Source organism: Anguilla rostrata, chromosome 1, assembly GCF_018555375.3.
Source record: "Anguilla rostrata isolate EN2019 chromosome 1, ASM1855537v3, whole genome shotgun sequence".
In the NCBI taxonomy this organism is placed as follows: domain Eukaryota; kingdom Metazoa; phylum Chordata; class Actinopteri; order Anguilliformes; family Anguillidae; genus Anguilla; species Anguilla rostrata.
Genome location: NC_057933.1, coordinates 44,614,110 through 44,637,227, shown reverse-complemented (window position 1 = coordinate 44,637,227; position 23,118 = coordinate 44,614,110). Strand labels below are relative to the sequence as shown.

The 23,118-nt window shown below is 42.8% G+C and overlaps 1 protein-coding gene across 2 annotated transcripts in view; it reads left to right on the top strand.

Moving 5' to 3' along the window:
- LOC135239880 (neurocalcin-delta A) overlaps nt 1-23,118 on the top strand; it is an 83,628-nt gene that overhangs the window by 6,487 nt on the left and 54,023 nt on the right. For both annotated transcript variants that reach the window (XM_064308889.1, XM_064308878.1), the window contains exon 2: nt 5,924-6,038. The gene's annotated coding sequence lies outside the window, so the exon portion shown is untranslated. The remainder of the gene's footprint in view (nt 1-5,923; nt 6,039-23,118) is intronic.

Sequence of the window (23,118 nt, the reverse complement as noted above, 5' to 3'; positions counted from 1 at the left end):
TTTTTTGTGCATGTTTTAGGGCCTGTTGTGACATTTAAACATAAAGGAGGTGTAGTCACTTGTAATGCAGTTACAAACATATGTGAGGCATTAAGAACATAGCAATTCTTATAAAGTCAATTTCGCTCATACTATTACTGTATTTAGTTTGTTACTGAGTCCGTTAAGCTGGTGCTTGTCATTCTGAAAGTGACAGCACACTGAAAATGTGTCTTTGAGTTGAAGTGCTTGCACAATTAAGTTGTGTAAGTGTAAACAATTAACATTGGCATGGTTGGAAATGTCCATTCCAGTCTGTAAACTGTTGACTGTTTTGAGGGTATTGTCCATTTGTCTGCCTTGGTTGAGCAGATTGGCTGCAGATTTGTTGCACGCTAGGATTTTGGCATGCCTTGAAATGGCATGGATGCCATCCTCTGCTGAAATCCCCTAAGCCCTCTCAGGCCCCCCGAAGGAAGAATGGATTAGTGTCATTTTAATTAATAACTGTGGCGTCTGGGGACGGCGATAAGGTTTTAATGCTGAAGTGCCGAAGGTCTTTTTTGGAATTTCGTTCTATTTTGTGGTAACACTTTTGAGTTGATCTTACACGGAGATGCATAACACCGTGTTAAGCGTGTCGTAAGAGTGCTCAACAGCCCTGCCTATAAACAGTCAATGTGTTGTTAACACTCAGACCAAGGCGTATGCTAAAACCTATCAAGTCTGTGTATTTTTTACAGCTGCTGCAAGAGGTTGACCTTTTCATCACCGTTTTCAGCTGTTCACTTCACTTGCATACAGGACTCATTCGAATGGGAAAGGAAATTAAAAACAAGGAGAAGGAGCAGATCCCCTTACCTGCTTTTCCGCCAGGTTCTATATTAAAACTTTTGCAACACTAACCTGGCTTTCCAGGAGTGGACCCTGACTGTTTCCAGCCCCTCGACTGAATTGCGCGACCCCGTGTCAGCGGTTTCGCCTCCACTCGTTCCCCCTCCTCCGTCGCCAGATGCTGATTCCCACCCCTGCGGCGATGAAGGCCGCTGACCCCGGCCGGCCCAGTCTGGGTCGTTCATCCGCGTGAAAGACTTGCCCGAAGGCTGTGAGAAATGCACCGGGTTGCAGTTGCATCGCGGTTTGCTTGGAGGTTTGTTTCTCGCTGTGCAAAAAAACCCTGTCGTTTCTGCACAAGTTCTGAATCGCTCTAATTGAGTTGTCGTGAGCCTCGGCGCCCGAGGATGCCGCTTTACGCCGCGTGGTACCGCCTGCTGGGGAGCAGAGAGCACCGTGCATTGGCAGGACGAGGAAATTCAGATTCTGCCAAGCCGCTCTTGCGTTTCCATCCACGCTGGGATTCGGTCGGTTGCCGTACCATCTCTGCAGATGAAGTATGAAAATAATCGCGGTCGGCTCCTCATCCTCCGCTTTTGTCCGGTACATGTTGTTGCCATGGTGATATTGTCTCCTTGCCATTGTGTCTTTTCTCTTCTAATGGTTCTCATGTTCATTCATTTTTCCCCTGTATTTGCTCCTTCACAATATTGAAATGGGCAGTCACAATAATAGGCCCTTCAGTTGCAGCCACATGCTCTGTCAATTCAGAATGGGGCGGTGTGGACCAAAAGCGACCCATCAGTCAGGTGGGCAAGTGAGCAGTGAGGTACAGTAGGCATCCTTATCACCAGAATGCTCCCTCCCTGGGTGGTGGCTAATTATATGTTTCCCAATGGGATCCCCAGTCATAGTCACTGATGGTGTGTTCCAGATGGTGTGCTGAGGCAACAGGAACTGCAAATGGGAAAATAACAATGATCCTCTGATCAGTTCGATCCCCCTCATGATCTTAAGAGTAGGTGAAAACGGTTTCATTGCAGTGCCATTCTTATGTCTTTCCTAATGAGTAGCATCAGGAAATTTGTGGAACAAGCCTCTGCAGCAACACTATGGGGTCACACAGACAGAGATATTCATACGCGAAAAATAAACAACTCACAAACAGCGGCTGTCGACGGGGGAACCGTCCAATCGCACAGAGAGGACGACGAGGCCTGAAAATGTTCACCTTTCGCTTTACTGCCCAGTCGGTCCCGTGAGACTGCTCGGCTTTCTCCCTGCGGCGAGGAGGACACTCGGCAACCGGCCTCGTTCGCCGCTCGTCTGTTCCGCCCACTCGCTGAACCTCGCGGTATGCGTGCGCGCCGACGGACTTCTGCCGAGGCCCTTTCTCCGACTGCAGGCGCGCCTTCTGCCCTTTGTCTCGCCCCGAGCTGCTGCCGACAGGTTGCCTTTTGTCCTCCGTTTGCTGGGGTTACGATAGTGCAGACGACACGCGGACATTTACATTTATGTGAAACGTTTATCCAGGGCAATTTCGAAAATAGTGCTTACAGTAAGGTGAGACAAGAACCAGATTGAAGACTAAAATTGTTCACAATATCAAAAAAAAATTGGCACTGTGAAAGACAATGCTGTACTAGATGTAACATATTGTCTTGCATAAGTGCCACACTGACAGGGACACAATTATGCCACAGTATTATGTTCACACTTAAGAACTGGTACATTAATAACAAAGACAATGCTATGAGATAGAGGTGGGTCCGGGTGGAGATTAGGAAGATGGAAGATGGCCAACTACCCGGATGTTGTCATGCCTCCACTTAGGGGGTCAAGGGTGGAAACCAGGTGTGTTCCAGAAGGGGCAGAGCTGCCTGGAGGTTGCAGATGAGAGAGGGCCAGGAGCTGTGCAGTGTTTGATAATAGCATGTGGTAGAGAAGGGGAAGGTGCCTCTGTGACCATATGAACCAGGGCTGACCGACCCTTTTCTGGAGATCTACCGTCCTGTAGGTTTTCACACCAAAACCTAACAAATCACACCACATTGGACAGAAAGATCTCCTTAAGCTGCAAATTAGAAGTATCAGGTTGAAATGAAAACCTACAGGACAGTAGATCTCCAGGAACAGGGTTACGTAGTCATGATATAAATGTGGGACTCTGCTTCATCTGCAGAATGATCTGGAAGCTGTTTGAAGACTGACAGGAGGCAGACTATAGGCTTACTGATGCCCCACTTGGCTTCTGACAGAATCTCAATGGAATCTCAACAAGAGATATCCATGTGGCAGGTGGCATCTTTGGGGTTTCCAGTTCACCCTGGAGCAACTGCCGTCTGTGCTCCCATTCACAGAAAACCCTGACCACTCACCAGTCATCTAGATTGGTACAAGCCTTTTGACCATTCGGACTGCTGAGGAACATTTCCCCCCCTTTCAAAAGTGAATTGTTACTCCATAGCTGGATTGCTAGATCTGCAGTCCACATAATTTCCCAGTTGGATGCAGGATAGATGTTAAACCCCAACTTTGTGTGTCAGAGTCATCTTCACTCCGGTTCATATTTTCCTGCTATTACATGGTGAGGCTGTGGATACCCTGCTGGCTGGAACCATCCCTCTTTAGGCAGTGCTGTGGATAATTGTGCACTTCCCTATGGGGCCGGTACCAGCAGAATTCATTCTTAACCATAGGGTGCATTGTTACACTGAGATTAAGTGTCTGAGATGGACAGGCCACCCACAGGTCTTTTGTTGCCATTTTTGTCTTTTAAAATGTACTGCAGTTCTGTTGATGGAATGCCACCATAAACCAACATTTCGCAATTTTTCACCTGGTGTCCGACCTGGATTATCTCCTTATGCTTTAACTTTTAAAACATTCACCCTTTCTGTCTTTAAAGGAGCTTCTCCCATGCTTACTTATACTGGTCCAGGTTAGATCACATCTCGTCAAGCAACGTTTAGTGTTCTAACCCTATTAAGTTGGAAGTGCATGATAAAGTAATGCTGGGTATAGAGGACATGACATCACTGAAATAACTGCCATCCTGCTGTACAACCTTGTAATTAGTAAACAAAGGAGGAAGGGAGAGACATGCACAATTAGCAGCAGATTATTGTGCGCTGTGTATGTGATCCTGACTTGACCCTGGATTGAGGATGAGACGAGAGATCTTATGGTGCTTCTGAGGGCTACCTGGAAGCCCTTGGGGACACAGTGCTACAGTGTTGCTAATACAGCTCTCACAATCCCTGGTTTCTGGCATGATTATGTATAACTATACACCATAATAAAATATTTGTTTGTGTATGCCTGCATGTCTGTGTGTGGGTTTACTTTTGTGTGTGTGTGTGCGTGTGTGTGGGCCCTTGTGCATGTATGTGCGTGTGTTGGGTGTACATACCAGCACAAAAGCGTGGTCAGTTGAAACAAATTTTTCTTGTATTTGCTATGGTATTTTTAATAGGGCTTGGGTGTTAATGTGAATGTTATCAGAATTACGATTGCAGGCTAGCTTACATTTAGGGCTTTGCTAATGTTGCAGTTACGCTAATTGGTCTGGGAAAGTTAGCCAGCCACATTTTAAATCACTGTGGATAAGATATCTGCTAAATGAATGTTATGCAATGTGATGTGATCCTGAAGTTTGGAGTGTATACAGATAGAGTCACTATCTTTTTAAGGGAGGCCCACAAACTTTATTTGATTTTTTACTAACATTGTTAAAAGAAAGTTATATCTTGGCTGTGCGATTCCATCGTATTAGCAGTACTTGTTTCATCACAGTGTGATGTTTCCTTGTGTCTGGTAACCCTGGTTATATATATACAGTCAATAAACAACTAAAAAAAACAACCTGGCAATAGAAGTCATGCATGTTGACATCACTTTGAAACACCAATGTATACAGTGTGTCATTCCGTTTTGGCTTATGTCGTTTGTCAGAAAACTAAGGGTAATCACAATGTTAACAGTTTTACTTTGATGTTAATACACACAAACTCCAGTACTGAATTTCTCCTCCATATAGCAAACCATCGGGAGCCAGTTAATACACAAAGCATTCGGCTACAGCACATGGTTATGCTGTGTTACGATGTCTTTTAAATGAATGTGATAAGACAGGGCAAGAAGGTTTGAAATGGGAAAGCTGCAGTTGAAAATGCCAGGCTTGTTCTGTGCATCATTAGAATGGAAACAGGCTTCCTCCTTTCTTTAATGTACACCAAGAGTGTCTGGACACACCTTAGTCTGGGGTTGTTGTTCATGGTTTGGGCTAGGCCTCTTAGTTCCAATGAAAACAAATCTTAATGAAATGACATTCTATTGTATTCTGTCCTTCCCCAACAGTTTGAGCATGTGTCAGCATGACAGTGCCCCAGGCACACAGTGAGGTCCATGTAAAAATGGTTTTGTCGAGAACGGTGAGAAAGAACTTGACTGGCCGACACAGAGCCCTGACTTCAACCCCAACCAATACCTTTGGGATCGATTGGGAAGCCAACTGTGAGGCTGGTTTAATCGCCCAACCAGTGGCTGACATCACTAATGCACTTCTGGCTGAATGGAAGCAAATCCCTGCAGCAACATCTAGGCTAGTATAAAGCCTTCCTAGAAGAGTGGAGGTTGTTGTAGCAGAAAAGGAAAATATGGACCAACTCCATATTAATGCCTGTAATTTTGGATGAGAGGTTGGATGTCTGGTGTCCACATTCTTTTGGCCATGTAATGTAACCTTTTGAAGCAAAATAATCAAGAATGTTTTTCCATTTTTTTATTCAAGATTATTCAGGCTGTGGTTAATTTTTAAAAACAGGTTATAAAATTATTGTCCGATATCTGTTTAATATGAAAAATTGATTATAAATAAACAAACAAACTAACAAAGTGCTTGAAAGTTTGGTTACCTCACTGTTTTAAACATGTTGAAAATATAATCATGGTTTGTGGTTGATGATTAGTTTGGTTGTCTGAGTCACCAGAGAAACATCTCAAAGGAGTCAGGATGATTTTTTTTTTTTCCGGTGAGTGATTGCATATTATTTGCATAATCAAAAGAAAATAAAGGCAGATGGTAACCATGCCAATGTCTCTTGTCCAGGTGGTGTGGATCCCTAAACGTTTCTGTTTAGCTTTTGCGGGGGGACACCCAGGCTTCCAGAAGTGACCCAAGAGAAGGAGCAGCTGGCTTGGAGCAGACCCCTGTGTGGCACCAGGTGAGGTGGAGTTGGGCGTTTGGGGAGCATGGCTAAGCTGGTCTGCATCAGCAACACATAGCACAGTGCAGTTTTGCCTGATTTTCCCATTCACATGGATCTCATGAGCACCCACCAATGGCAAGCTCCTCTATATATTTATTTAGTTATTAAAATATAACCCTCATCAGCTTATTTGTTTGGCTTTTCAAAGGAAACCGGTGTATTGGTTGACGTAGCATTAGGTTAGGTCAGAGTAATGTTCACTGTGTGAACTGGACCTAATGTGTTCATGGCTATGAATAACAGTATAAAATGAGTATTGTACCTTATCGGACCTGTGTTTTGTAGTTATTCCAATGACCTTTGGTGTGCACTTATTGTACATCACTTTGGATAAAAGCATCTGCCAAATAAATGTAATGTAATGTATCGGATCTGGCATAGTCATCCACTTCTGTGCAAATTACTGACATCTTGACTTTTTTACAGTAACTAAGTACAGTTTATTTGGTTTGTGCGCTCCATGACTCAGAAATGTGACTAAGTGAATAAAAAAGTGAGTTTTTGAATGAGTTTTACACACATACTTCTTTGAATAAATTTCAAAATATATGTTTAGGTAAGTTACAAAATTTAAAAATAAATTGGATTAATTGTTAATCACATCAAATGTAAAAACAACAGCAGTTTGCTTTGGGGAAATTTCTCTCATTGATGTGATTAAAAATGGAAAAAAGTATAAAATGTGTAGGCCTGCTTGTTGTCTTGTAGTTATTATCTTGAGTCAATATATTTGAATAATATCAGGAAGTGATGGCTGAATGGGCCTAGTCTGTCTGTCAGAGTGTTCATGTTTTTACTCACTTCGGTGTCTTGCGTTGTGAACAGACATAATGTGGTGTCGGGGATGAAATATCAGGTGCTTATTCCACGGGACGATTACACAGTTCGTCTGCGCGTGGCGTTATGATGAACGCGCATGTTTATATTTCGGTGTGAGCTGCCGTAGGCCCGGCGCTTGCTGTGATGTAAGGGCGATGCTAATGGAAGCCCGTGGTGCTCCTTCCCCTTGCGTAGCGCCACGGCAAAATCCTTGCCGCCACACCATAATAAATAAAAATAATAATTAAAATAAAATAAAAAATGATACATATACTGTATATAGCCTATATATTAAATTCATAAATTAAAAATGTTAAACTTTCTAAATATTTCTGCCTAAATGCGCTTTCAAAACCATACTGTGGCGTCCACATATTTATTTTCAAAAAGAGCCTAGGCCGCGTGCTCAGTGCTTGCTCCTTTCTGAGGCGGTCGGAAGACTTGCAGCGCGCGAAGGCCACACTGTCTGTCAAAGTGTTACTTTTTTTCTTCAGTGACCAAAAAACAACGAAAAGGTAGGTAGCAACCTGGAGAAACCCGTCGGATGTCGCGGCCGCAAATTGTTGGCAAATCGCAAACAGCGCGAATTAAAACATTTTTTTTAGGGCATTTAAAATGTGATTCAGCTACTTACATTTCCATTCTACAACATGAAAGGGAAAGTGTTTATTTTTAAGGTTTTGTGAATGTAGTGAGCTAGCAAAATTGAGAGTTAGGCTACAGTTGCTACAGCTGACAAAGAGGGCTGCATTCTAATGACGATTAAGATTATAACGAGAGGAGCAGTCTCACAAGCTGCTGCAGTGTCCAGAAATGAATAAAGATAACACTAGCTAATACAAAATACATTAATCAAGCATCTAAGTTAGTTAGGACATTTTTGTATCTTGCTTCTCAGTCGAATTAGAATGTAACAGAGCAGAATCTTTAAAGCCATTTTCTCACTTTTTCCTTTTTTTTGCATGGACAATGCATGTAAACTTTGTCATTGAGTGTGAGAGAGACAGAGAGAGAGGGCTTTGAATGTGGACCCAGCTCAAATTATATTGTTAAATAAAAAGATAAAACATTCTAACTAAGTACTGTTTTGTCATGGTAATTGAGTTAATTTAGCAGATGAATGTCCCTTTTAAAGTGCAATATGTAGGCCTAACTTTTATTGAGTATCAATTTTGGTTATATAGTCCTCTATTCTTGAAGATAGAACTTCTAGACGGACAATGTGTTCTTTTAATTGTTCTCACCCCACCATAACTCAAAATACAGGCCTATTTTGCTTCAATATTTACAAACAATACAAGGGTTAACAAACCTTTTATGGTTTTAAAGTACATCTAAAACTACTTTTTAGCTCTTGCAAACTGCTATTCCTTGTATCAAGAGCTTGTCAGAGCTAAAATATAGATTTAGATATTTTAAAAAAAACCTTTAAGAAGTCTCAAGAGACCCACCACCACACCAAGAGATCAATACCACAGGAAACACAGCTTAATCTGTCGTGGTTATTTAGAGACCGTGCGTGCCAGAGCCTCTTTGGTGTAGCTCTCTCATCATTTAATGTTGTGACAAATGCTACCTGGGCCTGGGCCTGGGCCTGTGACCTTTTTTGTGGTTTCATGAGAACTGCACACTGAGCTTGAGTTTGTTCAAAAGACTGATTGGTTATGAATCCAGCTGCCAGCACATACAGCAACACAGTTAATAACAACAGTGTAGCCCGAGGACGTTGTTTCAGCAGTAGGCCGGCTCTGCCTCTCAGTCTCTCTGCCTGCGTGGGTCTGATAAGAATGCTGGTTTGCGTCACGGCTGCAGTGCGTTAGCCCTACGCTGTTAAAAGCTTGATAACCCTCACGGGCTACACCCACCTGGTAGGGCCGAGTTTTGCTTTTGCCCCAGCGTCGTCCTTGCAGCCAGGTAGATAAGTCCACAGGAAGCGGGCTTTCTCCTAAATGTTTACCTTTACTGTGGAAGCGCAGGGCAGGGGTGACTCCATCAGAAATGGTTACCGGGCATGGAAGTGAGTGTTGTGTGTAGAGGATGTTTTACTTGTTGTTCCCTGCTAGCTTTGAAGCAAAATTGTAGTCAGGTTTTCAGCACTGATTTTTAACCCAGGCCTAGCCAAAGAGGGGTGTTGGCCTGCCTTCTGATCAAGCATGATTAAACTAATGTGGATAGAGGGATTCTTTCTTTTTCAGATTTCTGGGAAATTTCCAGGAAGCTAGATTCAGTCTAGCCAAAATGATGCTTTGTTCTTTTGAATACAGGTTTGCATTAACTGTTCATCTGTTACTCTACTTTTTTTTTTCTCTTTCATTTCATGTGATTACTGAAATCAAGAAGCAAGAAAAAAAAAACACTCAAGCTCCAAACACTTTGCCTTTATAGTGAATCTACCCATTAATTACTCATTAACAAGCTTAATCTTCACCACTGGCATTGTGCTACAGTACAACTGGGTCAAAGGCGCGAGTTGCATTCTGAGTTGGGTTAGCAAAACACTTTACGGTGGTGCCAACATGATGGAAGAAGTGAAACAGTAACGCAAGGGAAATGTGTTGTCGTTCTTTATTGTGTATCATTGATTTCTGTTGCTGTTCTGTTGCTATTGTGTGTCATTGATTTCTGTTGCTGTGTAGTTTTTCTATATTTGGTGCTGCCCTCTTGGCCAGATTCCATATCTCCGTGGGATTTCCTGGTTAAATAAAAAATAAAATCAGACTTCTCATTATGTTGATTGCATAGGTGTAATAAAATAATAAATGTTATTCAGACAGCGTTAATACCATATTAAAGTATTAAAGATTAACTTCAGTCATTAATTTTAAATGTAATATTGTATAATATGCATCAAGGTATTCACATGTACGATTGAATAGACTGAGCCGCTTAGAACCTCATTCTCCAATTTCAATGTTTTAAAAGACATTCAGTGAAAAGCAATGCTTTCAGTGTCAAGCACATTATGTGTCAAGCACGGAATCATTGATCAGTACTGCTTTTCAATTTAGTGGTTTAGATTTTCACTTGCTTACTAAACATCAAAATCACACTGTACAAACTGCGCAAGTTTGCATTTCCAAGATGTTCTTTCATGCGATTATTGGTGGTGTTAAGTGATATAAGAACAAGGCTATCTACAGAAAAATACACAACAGGGTTTGTACAGGGTTTTGTATTTATCTTTTTGCTCCTATCCAAACTTTGGTTGATTGCATACTTTAAGGTCAGCTTGTCTGGTGACCTAGAGGAAAGTCAAGTTTTTTTTTGGTTTGAGATGTGCTTGGGTGGGTGCATGGATATGGTGCATGTAAGCACTTAATACATATCAGATATGATCTCATTTCTTTCTGTTAATGAAAGGAAATAAAACCAGACAAAAGGCACATACCGTCCAGGCTAAGACCCCTAAAAAACACGGTACAACGCAGTCTCGTCTGTGCTTTCCACTGTTATTGACACCTGCCAGAGACAAGAAGCCCGATCTGCATTTCAAAAGCTGGGTTCTATAGAAACAGTGCATATTTATCACCTGAAGAAACCGTTCTATTGTTCTCGGTACAATATTATTGAAAGATAACAGCCGCAGAAGACAATGGAGCTGTGTGTGTGTGTGTGTCTGTGTGTGTGTGTATGTTTGTGTGTGTGCATACTGTAGATGGATATGACCCAAATCCAAATTAATAAGGTAACCCCTTTTCAGATGGGGAATTGAATATGTTGAGGCAAAAGTACCTGTAAATGTGTAAGAAATTTCTATGTATCTACATTCAGGCTAACTCCAGTGCATTTACAAATAAAGACATGGGTCATGCACTTTTTAAATTTTCATCTTACAGGAAGGCTTCCATCAGTAAGGTCATGTTTTCTCAGAAGGTCTCTCGTCCAAGTACTAACCAAATCCACCCCCACTTCAGATGATGAGGATTGGAGACAAACTGGGGACAGTTAACGGATGAGCACTGTACTCATGCACTCTGGTTATGGTATTACTTTATTACAGCTTTGGTGTAGCTCTGTTTCAGGCCTGTTCAGCCTGTGTGGGAGTTTCTTGGCCAAATTGTGCATAGAATGGCAGAAGAAATGCTGGACGAGTTTCAGTCAATATTTGTCCTCAACACAGTCTTAAAAACTGTCTGCAAGTGTAACTGTTTTTCTTCACCAACATGGTCTGCCAAGGCCATTCTTTTGATTGCTAACGTCAGCAAACAGTGTTTATGAAGGGAAAAAACAAATAATTGAGGTTCTGGGAAATTTTTGATTGAATCCTGGCTGCTGTCACTTGAAGAGCCGTGCGCAGAGTTGGAGATGAGGGGTACATTTTAAATTAAATCCCATAATTTCTTATTGAAATCCTTTGGCCTTTCCAACTTACCCGAGTGCACAAATCATTAGCATAAAGATCTCCGTCCTAGAGTTAAAGATATGTTGGGTTATGGCCATATGCTTAATTATGTTAGTTGCGTACCAAGTGTTGAATGTTAATGATGTGCTTATCTGTCATTTTCTGTTTGTTCAATAATATCTGGTAGTCTGTAAATCGCCTGGGTTTAAGTATTTCTTTAATAATAATTTTTTTAAAAATAATAATAATAATAATAATAATAGCTGCAAGCAGCAATTATAGAGTCTCAAGCACCCACCACAAAAATAGACAGAGGAAACATTACAGATCTTGGACAACATAGGCAGACAAATAAGCAAAGGTTTTGTGCAGACTGGACAGACAGTTGGTAAGTTATGGCCAATTTTGTGTGAGGCCATAACCTTTTGACATGTTTACATCAAGGACATCAACAATCTTCTTTTTTCCAGCAACTTTGCAGTGAGGTAGGTCATAGAGTGGCTATTGAATTTCTATGTGTGGGATCATAAATAGAGTCCTGATTGCACTGACAGCTTCTGTTTAGCTGGATGCTCATGTCTTGACTATGGCAGCCTTGGGATTTGATACTACAGCTTTGGTGTTTTATGTGTCTAATTGTAAGGGGTGGCGTGTCATGACAGTCCTAGCTGTGTTGAAAGCCTCAGAAAGAGTTTTATATCTTTATTAGTCCCTTCCATCAGTCAACTTAAACATGGCTTTACAGACATAACCTTGAGAGTCCAGACATCTCAAGTCTTTAGTTTGATGAACATTGATCATCTATATTGAAATTGTCATCAGACTAAAGACTTAGAAGATGCTCTAGAATGCTCCCTTTGAATACAGAAAAGGGCTTCACTCTTCTCTGACATCCCATGTGTAATATGCAGGGAAATTTCTTTCAATGTCAAACCAGGAAATCATAACCTTTGTGGGTTTTGTTTCCACAAAATTTCATTATTCAAAATGTGTGTAAGAGTGAATCCTGGCTGGCCAGGATCAATATAGTTGAAGGTCAGGTATATTAATCCCATATGCTGCTTTTATTATTATTGTCTATAAATAGTACCTGGACTGTTCAATATTTACCAAAGCGGTAATTGCCTGTTTGTTGTTTGTATTGAGCTTATGTCATTTGGAAAAGTGGTACAGTTTTTGCAGCTGTTGCATGGGTTAACGTTTATTAATTTCCATAATAAGACTTGAGCAACAACTTGTTCACTTTTTTTTCAATACCCACAGACACTTGCAGGCACCTCCGGTCTGTTCGGAAAATATTGCTTCCCTTACAAGCTCTAGGGCGCAGTGCGAGGGAGTGTAAATTACGCGGCGGAACACTGAAGTGCACCTTGGGACCGCGGTCGAGTCCCAGACCACCTGCGGTAATGGACTCATTTCCCCTCTCCCGGAAAGCCACGAGTGAGCGCTGAAGGCGTGCCCTCCCCTCCCACGTGAAGCCTTTGCATCGGCCTTTGGTAGCCGACTGGCACGACGCCGGAGAGGGTTTCCTGGAATGAGGTGCAAGCAGAAGCGGTTCGTTTGCTTTCTCATGTTCTATTTCCATCGAGCCAGACGTTCATATTTTAGACGATGCCTCCCTAGGGTGCTCTGAAAGACGCAAGCGCACCTGTAGTTTTGCATGCGTCAGGTTGCCCGTGGCCTTGCAGTTCCTGTCGCTGCTGGAGACTCGTCGGAACAGGGTGAGGTTTTTGTGGACAGGAGGCTTGGAGATCCTGTGGGCAAAGCCCTCGGTTGGTCAAACTGCAATGTCTGGGTCAGTTCATGAACGCACACACTTTTTTGGGCTATGGAATTTCGGTCAGCGAAATGTTATGCCCAGGCAAAGTAGTTTCCCTCTTTTCTTACTCTATGAATTTGTATTTTGTGAGAGTAACTATTCTAATGGCGCGACTACTTGAATTGAGATGATTGGATAGAGGGTGTTTGGGAACACGCCCATATGTTCTGATTGGGCAAAGACCTTTGTCCGAAGGGGTTAATGAACTTGGTTGTCTAGATGGCAAAGATTGTCAAATAACTGGGGAGAGTGATGCTGCTGTTGTGTTGAGTGTTCTCTTGAACCAGTGCTGCTCCCCCTTACTACCCATTCGCTTCTCTATCCTTTTTCCAGAGTTTCTATCTTTCTTCATTTTATTTGTTTGAGCAACCCTACTTTACAAAACTCTGTGGGCTGGATTTATGCACATAAACGTGCAGTGTAAATTGCAGTCTGATGAAGGTATGTTGATTCATTCGCCGTCTATCTGAAATTAACGTCTTGTTTACTGAGGCTACGGATAATTGCGCAATCAGCGAACGGTACTGCCTACTATTTGCATTTTGCATATGAAGTAGAGCTTAAAAGGCAGAGTAAAATCTCCTGTTTAGTGCGTTGAATACACTGTAACATGTCCAATGTTAATTCAACTCTAACAATCTGGCCATAGTTGAGTTGACTTAATACTGAATACCGTGTATCTTCATTGGCCGTTGGGAAAACTGATGTATCTTCTGCTGCCACATAAGCCCGTATCCACCACTACGGACAGCGCAGGGCAAATGGCAATTGTCGTTTGAGTTAATCCAGAGGCGAGATAATGTAATGTTGCTAGTAGCTTGACTATTGCCGGGCTTTAATGGAAACGTTGTCTGGGAGGTTCTAGGTCATCTTTTATTTCCCCCACAAGAGTAATTGTTTCTATGCCTGGGCGTTTGTCACAGATGTCACGGGTGTCACGGATTCCATTATTTTTGTCTCTTTTTTTGGGCACTTCTATGAATTTCACAATTTTTTGTGCTTTCTGTGATTTTTTAAGCAGTTTTGGATGGTAACTATGACGCAGTCTGCAGTCAGCTTGTTGTAATCAAATGTTTGACGGCTCCTGCTGAGTGCTCTTCCTGTAGCTGCAATAATGTTGTCAGTCACATCAGGCACTCAAAGACCCTGTGTTTTATTATTTTAGTAATGTAATCTGAGCATGCCCTCTATGCTTCTGTTAAAGGCAAAAAGCATGCTCGTTCCGTGATGGACAAACGCGATTTAATCCACCAGCCTATCAATGCATGTATTCGTAATATTTATTAGCGGCAACGGTCCACTGATTTTTTTTTTAAACGTCAAGCATTTGTTACTGTTGCTACAGCTGTGCAGGTTATTTCAGTCATTTCCCTTGAGATTTGTTGGATAATTTATATTTTTAAACACTCCATGATTTCTGCTTCTTTTTTCAGTTTTCCTGAAAAAAGAAGCAACTTTGCCGTGACTGATCTGTGATATTTGAAATATTTAGCTCATATTTTCTGTGATAAACACCCAGCCTTAATAATAATTTGCTTTGAATTACGCCTGCTCTTTAGAAGAAAGAATTTTCGCTCAAAAATCGACCCTCATTAATTGCGTGAACTTTAGTAAATTCAACAGAATACATAATCAGCCGCACTTATAAAATCTCTGCCCATTATTTTCGTGATGTTCCCTGAAAAGTATATGAGGACCTTGCGATGACTCACGTAGATCACACGCATGCTGTGGTTCCGGCCCCTCGCGCCTCTTTGATGCATAAGACGCATGTTCCTGGGGCAGAATGCGTCATATCTGCATCTGAAAATAGGCGCTAAAAGCTCTGTATGTACGTATGCGCTTTACTTTTTAATTGAACTGAGCCACACCTGCACAAAGGACGCCGCTGTTCGCTATGAACCAGGAACAAGGATTTGATGAAGCCAAGTAAGTGGCGTATGTGGTGAGTGCTCTGAATGTATTCCCCTGGTCATTTCAATCCTGTATAAACCTTTGAAAGCGTAATCATGACCCCTAGACAGGCAAGCATGATGAAGCAGCGCTCGGGTGTTATAAATCCTGTAAAACACTGTTCCCAAGAGAGACGGCTATCTTTCAGAGAATACGCTGGAGTGGGCTGACTCCACTGACCTCTCTGTCATCACAAATAAGAAACTCAGGGAGCGTGGGCCAGCATCGACAGCCAATCACGAGTCCAGGGTAGCTGACCTCACCCTCTCCTCATCCATTTGTTTGCTCCGAAATGTACGTATTTATAATGGTGATGTATATAACAGCTTTTCTGCCTGGAAGGTGCTTATGGCACGAAAGCAGGATGCGGAAAGGATGCGTGTCACAGGGCATGTCACCCTCTCATCTCGCTCGTCCAGCTCATTTACCACCTAGCGAGGTGTGGAGGAATAAAAGGCTCCCTTCCTGACCCCCGTCTCCCTGGCGACGGTAACTCACACGTGTCTCTGGTTGTCTTCCTCTTCACCTGTCTATACTGTGATACTGGGTTGGAAGATTCTGCAGCGAAGGTGCAGCCAATCGCATCCCAGCCCAGTTTTTGCTTGTGGTCAAAGAAGGGCGGAAGCATTCTGCGGGCCACGAGCCTGCTGCTGATTGGTCAACCGCAGATTGTGTGGATTATCTCGCATTGGAGATCTGAGTGTGCTCCTGCTCTAATGATGTCCCTACCATTCGGCTGTGGAGCCAGCACAGCGTCCTCACATGGTTGAGAGCGGTACGGTAATTCAAATGTAGGAAGTACAGGACCAAGTTGCCGACAAACGCAAAAAATCTGCATTGCTTATTTTGAAGGCGCAGGTAGAAATTCCCATGATGCCCTACTCTTGGTGGAAAGCCTCTTTATGGCGATTGTATTGCTCTTCCCTTCGCTCAGGTATTTAGTTATATCAGGAACTCATGGAATCCTATGCACACCCTGTTACAATTTCATATAAAAATAGAATTTAAAAATGCCCTACGATCCAGTAACTGCTCTGTTCCCGTTAGTTAACATTCCTAAATAACAACCCCATTTATTCCTAGAATTCGTGTTGCCCCAAGATGGTCAGACAAAACAGTCTTCATATTATTATGGGGGCATGCATTATGAATTATGCAGCCTACTTATTCATTTGGACAACTTACAGCAGCTAATTTTTAAAATATGTGTCTGATTCAGAAGAAAATATTGAATTCCCACATACTCATGTTTTCATCATGGTCTGCCCACAGCTATGTTTTAAAGAGTTTTTGTCCTTCATTTTGACTTATTGTCTGTATGTAACCACTGCTTGCAGCACTGGATGATGCCCTCTTTCATGGCACTTGCATGCCAGTGACTACTTCAAACCCTGCCGTCCTCCCAGAACTACAGGAAAGAGCTATCGACAGTCAGAAGAGAGGCACACCTCTCACCGACTCAATTGGTGGCCTGAAAGCACCTGAGTTGTTGATTTTGAGCGAACTTCAAACAGCAGCCCAAGAATCCTGCTGATTGCAACCAGCTTTTAAAGAAAAATGTGTGGGTTTTCATCAGGCAGTCTGCAGACCCCTGGGGGTCCTTGAAGGTACTGGCGAGACTTGATATATAATTACTATATATAGACTTGGAAGAATATTTACCTTTTTTAAGATATAGCTCTTTTTAATGATGGGTCCCCTCAGTGTTTCCTGTGGAATTGATCTCTTGGTGTGGTGGTGGGTGTCTGAAGGGGGGGGGGGGGGGTGTAGCAAAGGTGAAAAAAGACTATGAAAACATAACCTCTTGAGACCTTCTAAAGTTTTTTAAAAAATATCTAAATCTATCTTTGAGCTCTGATGAGCTCTTGATACAAGGAATAGCAGTTTGCAAGAGCTAAAAAGTAGTTTTAGATGTACTTTAAAACCATAAAAGGTTTGTTAACCCTTGTATTGTTTGTAAATATTGAAGCAAAATAGGCCTGTATTTTGAGTTATGGTGGGGTGAGACAACAATTAAAAAGAGCACATTGTCCGTCTAGAAGTTCTATCTTCAAGAATAGAGGACTATATAACCAAAATTGATACTCAAGAAAAGTTAGATATTGCACTTTAAAAAGGACATTCTTCTGCTAAATTAACTGAATTACCATGGCAAAACAGTGCTTAGTTAGACTGTTTAATCTTTTTATTTAACAATATAATTTGAGCTGGGTCCACATTCAAAGCCCTCTCTCTCTGTCTCTCTCACACTCAATGACAGAGTTTACATGCATTGTCCATGCAAAAAAAAAAGGAAAAAGTGAGAAAAATGGCTTTAAAGATTCTGTTCTGTTACATTCTAATTCGACTGAGAAGCAAGATACAAAAATTTCCAAACTAACTTAGATGCTTGACTAATGTATTTTTTATTAGCTAGTGTTATGTGTATTCATTTCTGGACACTGCAGCAGCTTGTGAGACTGCTCCTCTCGTTATAATCATAATCGTCATTAGAATGCAGCCCTCTTTGTCAGCTGTAGCAACTGTAGCCTAACTCTCAGTTTTGCTAGCTCACTACATTCACAAAACCTTAAAAATAAACACTTTTGTTTTCATGAAAAAAATCACCATGTTGTAGTATGGAAATGGAAGTAGTTGAATCACATTTTAAATGCCCTAAAAAACAACATTTTTTTTTTTTTTTAATTCGCGCTGTTTCGGTGATTTGCCAACAATTTGCGGCCGCGACATCCGACGGGTTTCACCAGGTCACCATTTTAATCAGATGTATTGTACCATTATAACAGCAGCTCTAGATAATAAAAAAAAGGGTAGGCACGTACGTAGCTCAACTGGAACAGGCTCCACTTCGGCTCAAACAAACACTGTTTATTTTCAGATAACGTTACATATTTATCACATTTAATTTCTACTTGTCCGATCAGACAGCGGCATGAGGCATTCCACTTGTCCGAACAGAGTTAGGATCCACCAGTTGTCATCACCGAATGATAGTTAACGCCAGTGCTTGAGATGGGCAGGAGCTGTCGGACTTGTATTTGAATATTTTGATTACCAACATTAATTTATTTTAAACAGTATGCATTTTGAGGAGTAGGTACCGGCACTTATTTTGGTCCAATTCAAACACTGGTTAACACTATGGTATTTTTGTAATATTTGAAGTGTCGCTACCTTCCTTTTCGTCGTCTTTCGGTCGCTGAAGAAAAAAAAGTGACAGACAGTGTGGCCTTCGCGCGCTGCAAGTCTTCCGACCACCTCAGAAAGGAGCAAGCACGGAGCGCGCGGCCTAGGCTCTTTTTGAAAATAAATATGTGGACGCGACAGTATGGTTTTGAAAGCGCATTTAGGCAGAAATATTTCGAAAGTTTAACATTTTTAATTTATGAATTTAATATATAGGCTATATACATTACATTACATTACATTACATTACAGGCATTTGGCAGACGCTCTTATCCAGAGCGACGTACAACAAAGTGTATAACCATAACCAGGAACAAGTATGACGAAAACCCTAGAGAGAAGTACCGGTCCAAGTGCAGGGAACAACCCCATAGTTCAACTTGGACCCTGAAGGTTAAACTGATTAACACTAACACGAGAACAGCAACAACGCAGTCTATGGAAAAATACAAGCAGTAGTTAAGACAGGTGCATTAACTAAGTCACCTACGAAACAGCTACCTAGTTACAACCCTAAGCTTACGGTCATTTAAGAGATTACAGGGAGGTAGGGAGGGATGGGGAGAGGTGCAGCCTGAAGAGGTGAGTCTTCAGTCGTCGCTTGAAATGGGTCAGTGTCTCAGCTGTTCTGACCTCCACGGGGAAGTCATTCCACCATCGTGGGGCCAGAACAGACAGGAGACGTGTTCTGGAAGCACAGGTGCGAAGAGGGGGAGGTGCCAGGCGTCCTGAGGTAGCAGAACGGAGGGATCTGGCTGGCATGTAGGGTTTGAATATCTTGTGGAGGTATGCTGGGGCTGATCCCTTGACTGCCTGGTATGCTAGGACCAATGTTTTAAATTTGATGCGAGCTATAACAGGCAGCCAGTGGAGGGTAGTGAGCAGGGGAGTGACGTGGGAGTGTCTGGGGAGGTTGAAGACCAGACGAGCCGCAGCATTCTGAATGAGCTGCAGGGGTCTGGTGGCAGATGCTGGTAGTCCAGCCAGAAGAGAGTTGCAGTAGTCCAGGCGGGATAGAACCATTGCTTGGACCAGGAGCTGGGTTGAGTAGGTGGTGAGAAAGGGGCGGATTCTCCGGATGTTATACAGGAAAAATCTGCATGCCCGGCTTACTGCTGCGATGTTCTTGGAGAGGGACAACCTGTTGTCCATTCTTGGCACAGGGTGATGATGTCACTAAGGTGTCCCCTAGGGAAATGGAAAAATCGAGGAGGGGAGAGGATAGAGCAGGAATAAATATTAGCTCCCTCTTTCCCGGGTTGAGCTTCAGGTGGTGATTGTCCATCCAGCTCTGGATGTCCCTCAGGCAAGCGGAGATGCGGGCAGGGACCTGTGTGTCTGATGGGGAGAAGGAGAGAAAGAGTTGCGTGTCGTTGGCATAGGAGTGATAGGACAAGGCAGAGATTACAGGGCCAAGGGATCCGGTGTATAATATAATGTACAGTATATATATAATATTTTATTTTATAATTTTTTATTTTATTTTAATGATTATTTTTTTATTACGGTGTGGCGCCACGCCACGGAAAAACCTTACCAGCGGAAACGTTGGGTCCACTGGATGCCTTTGAGCCTTGGCGGGGGTCCCTGAATCTGAACAGGTTGAAAAACTCTTGTTAAATTTTCATACTGAACATTAAAGAACGGCACTTCTAACACTCTTTACAGCTGAGCCTCAGGGATCCTACACTGTCCCCCTGTGGGTGGATTCCCTCGGTAATGATAACATGGTGGAGCCCTACTTCAGCTGTCAGTGTTGCAGGCATGTACAGCGGAGCACCCGCATTAGTGTCTTTTTTTTTTGGGGGTGGGGGGGGTGAGATTATTATGCCTCTGTCTGAAGTAAGCCGCTACACGCACACATTGTTTCAGTTGTCACTGGCGGGAGTGGCCCGGATAACCTCCGAATACCAGAGCAAGTCTAGCAACCTCGGCGGCGCTGTGTCTCTATTTTAGCGCGCGGCCCGCTAAAGCTGCAGTCCTACGCACCGAGCCAAGAATTCGGCGTTCCTCCCGCGCTATCGCCGCTGTAGCGCGGGCTTCAGGAACTCCCGAGAATGAGCGCCTGGCCGTGAGCTCGGTCGAAATAACTTTTCTGAGAAAAGCAACGGAGAAAGAAAAATAAAAACATGCCGTCTAGGAATTCCAGGGCGGACGGCGGGCAGCAGGGTTTGTGTGCTGAGCGCAATCCGAGTGGAGGGGACTGGGATAACTCAGAAGATGTATTACAGCACATGCAGGGTTCCTTAAATGCATTTCACTCTCATTCCTAACAATATACATTGGAGATGTACGGAATGGGCGCCAGTTGCTCTGTACGGTATGTGGATATGGCAGCCTTTCTTCTGCCATTGTGCGGTGGATATGACATTGTATTCACAGTGGAGTCTGTCATTGATAATCAAAATTGCATTCTTTTCTGTTTGAAAATAACTATTACATGAGAAAACATTTCCTCTGCTCAGTAAATTTAGTCAGTAGGTCAGCAACAGATTTTGTGATCCTTATACAATTTGCAGTGTTACAGTACAAAGCACATTGCTGAAAATCATTGCAGAAATCAAGAATAACGCTAATATCATCAGTATATTTCAGTGCTGTCCTTATCTGTACCTGATTTTGTTGTACTTTCTCAGCCTAATTTAGAACAGTCCTCTGCGGTCGAGGTCCCGTTCCAGCTCATTTCACTCTGCGGTCCACTGGCTGAGCTGCGCAGTCGTTGTACAGTACAGGAGAGCGCATTTCCTGCACAGCTGGTGCAGACAGATTGCCAGCCCTCTTGCATTTGATTTAACTTCTTCATTTCCACGTTCTTCCATTGGCTTGTCCGCACAGGCTTTGTTGCCGCAGCGTGAAAGTAAATTCAGTTCCATTCTGTTCTAACACGACATCCCCTCCCCCCCACTGAATATTTCTGTGAGGTCTCCAGTGTTTTATGAGACCATAACACTGGTGTATACATGTTAGCATAGCATACGGTTATCATCTGTTAAATGTGTGTTGCGTGGGTCGGCAGAGTGCTGTGCGCTGCCACGCTGATGAACATTGTGACGTACAGCCGTGCTGGTGAGCAATAATGACGTAAATACCACGGCTGGACAGGCAAGATGGACGTGACCTTTTGGGTTGAGGGTTCGACATTTTCTGCCCGGCCATCGGCAATCCTGGACCTGCATTACAGCTACTGGACCGCTGCTGTAATGCAGTTGTTTTCCAACCCTCCCCCCTGCCCCCGGCACACACACACACACACACACACACACACACACACACACAACGCACACACAACATGCTGGGATACCTTGTGGCCATAGTCAGGCTCTCTTTCTGCAGACTCTCCAGCTCCTGGAACCTGCTGAAATCCTGGAATAGAGGGATTAGTGTCATGGTGCTGGACTGCTGACCAGAAGGAGTGTTATACCTAAAATGTCTAAAAACCCCCATTGGCACATAAAGGGTCCCAAAGCTGAAAAGTATTAATATTCAGCAAGTGGACTGCAGATGTTCCTATTGGAAATTTGAGTTTCGTTTGTGCAGGTGGTTTCCATTGTACAGCTGGAACCAGGCTGTCCTGCTTATTTCAGGTAGCCTGTGTTTTTTGGTGTTGGCCTATGCAGCAAGCTGCAAAACAGTTTTTTTGGTATGGTGTGAATATCTGAGGAGAGAAATGCAGAAGAGTTAAAAGTACTATCAACAGTTGATCACAGGATACAACCATGGTAATATAGCAGTTACCCAGATGCCCTCAGCCTTGGACTGGACTGGAGTCTGGGCAGCTGTTGTGATCTGAGAAGAGGCCAGAATTTAGTGCAGGGTCATGTGTTACAGGTCTGGTTGTGGGTAATGCAGTATAAAACCAATGATCAATGATGCTGTACCAGGTTAGCCAGCATGAGCTCTCATGCTGGTGTAGACAGAGCAGGCCTGGAGTTTGGAGGGAGAGTTGACAGAACGGCGTGAGAGGAATAGAAAGTACAGCAATAGAGAGTGAGAATGATGGGATAGATTCATAGAGAATAGATTGACAGAGATATAATGGATTGAGAGGGACAGAGGGTAGGGTGAGAAATAGAATCGATTGATAGGGATAATGTGAGATACGGGCCTACAGAGACAGGGCTCTGTTTCTTCATTAAGGGCACTATGTGGGGGAGAGTCGTACAAATGCATCTCGGGGCTAGTGGAATATCTAATGCCATTATGTGAACGTATTTTTAGTCTCCACCCCCTTTTTGTGATTTTTGTCTGCAGTAAACCCATACGTGTCAACGTTGGTTGGATGGCACAATCTTTTTTTTTTTTAAAAGCATTCTGCACTGTGAAAGTTTGGTGTTACATAGTTTGTTTGCATATTAACTGGTCCAGACCACCTTTTAACATTGTGCTATTTATGTGCTGTTACCAGTATATACATATGAAAAGTGAACAACATGTGGCAGACAAGTGATCAGCAGCATTGTTTGACAAATGAGAGCGAGAGAGAGAGAAAGAGAGAGAGAGATGCGTGTTTAAATTATCCAGTAATCCAGAGTATCCAATAATATGTCATCTGGATCTCCTTATTTCCTTTCCAGACAAATTTCCAACATTTTCAGTGACCCATCCTTGGTTTACTTTGTGATCTGTTTGATTGTATTCTGGTCTTTCTATTCTCGTCTTTCTGGTCTTCCAAAAAACAGTGCAGAGTCTATTATTTGCGCCCAGTCTTGGGATAGGCTACCTGACAGGATAAAGCAGGATAATCCTTCCTCAAATACAAGAAATTTAGATAGGCCTACACCCTGGGAAGACCAAGGTGCCGAAAGATAGAATAGAGCGCACGGGCCACATGAATCACGTAAGAGTGATAGAGCGAGAGGAACAGAGAACAACGAGAGAACAGAGAGGATAAAAAGAGAGCGAGAGAGAAAGGACAG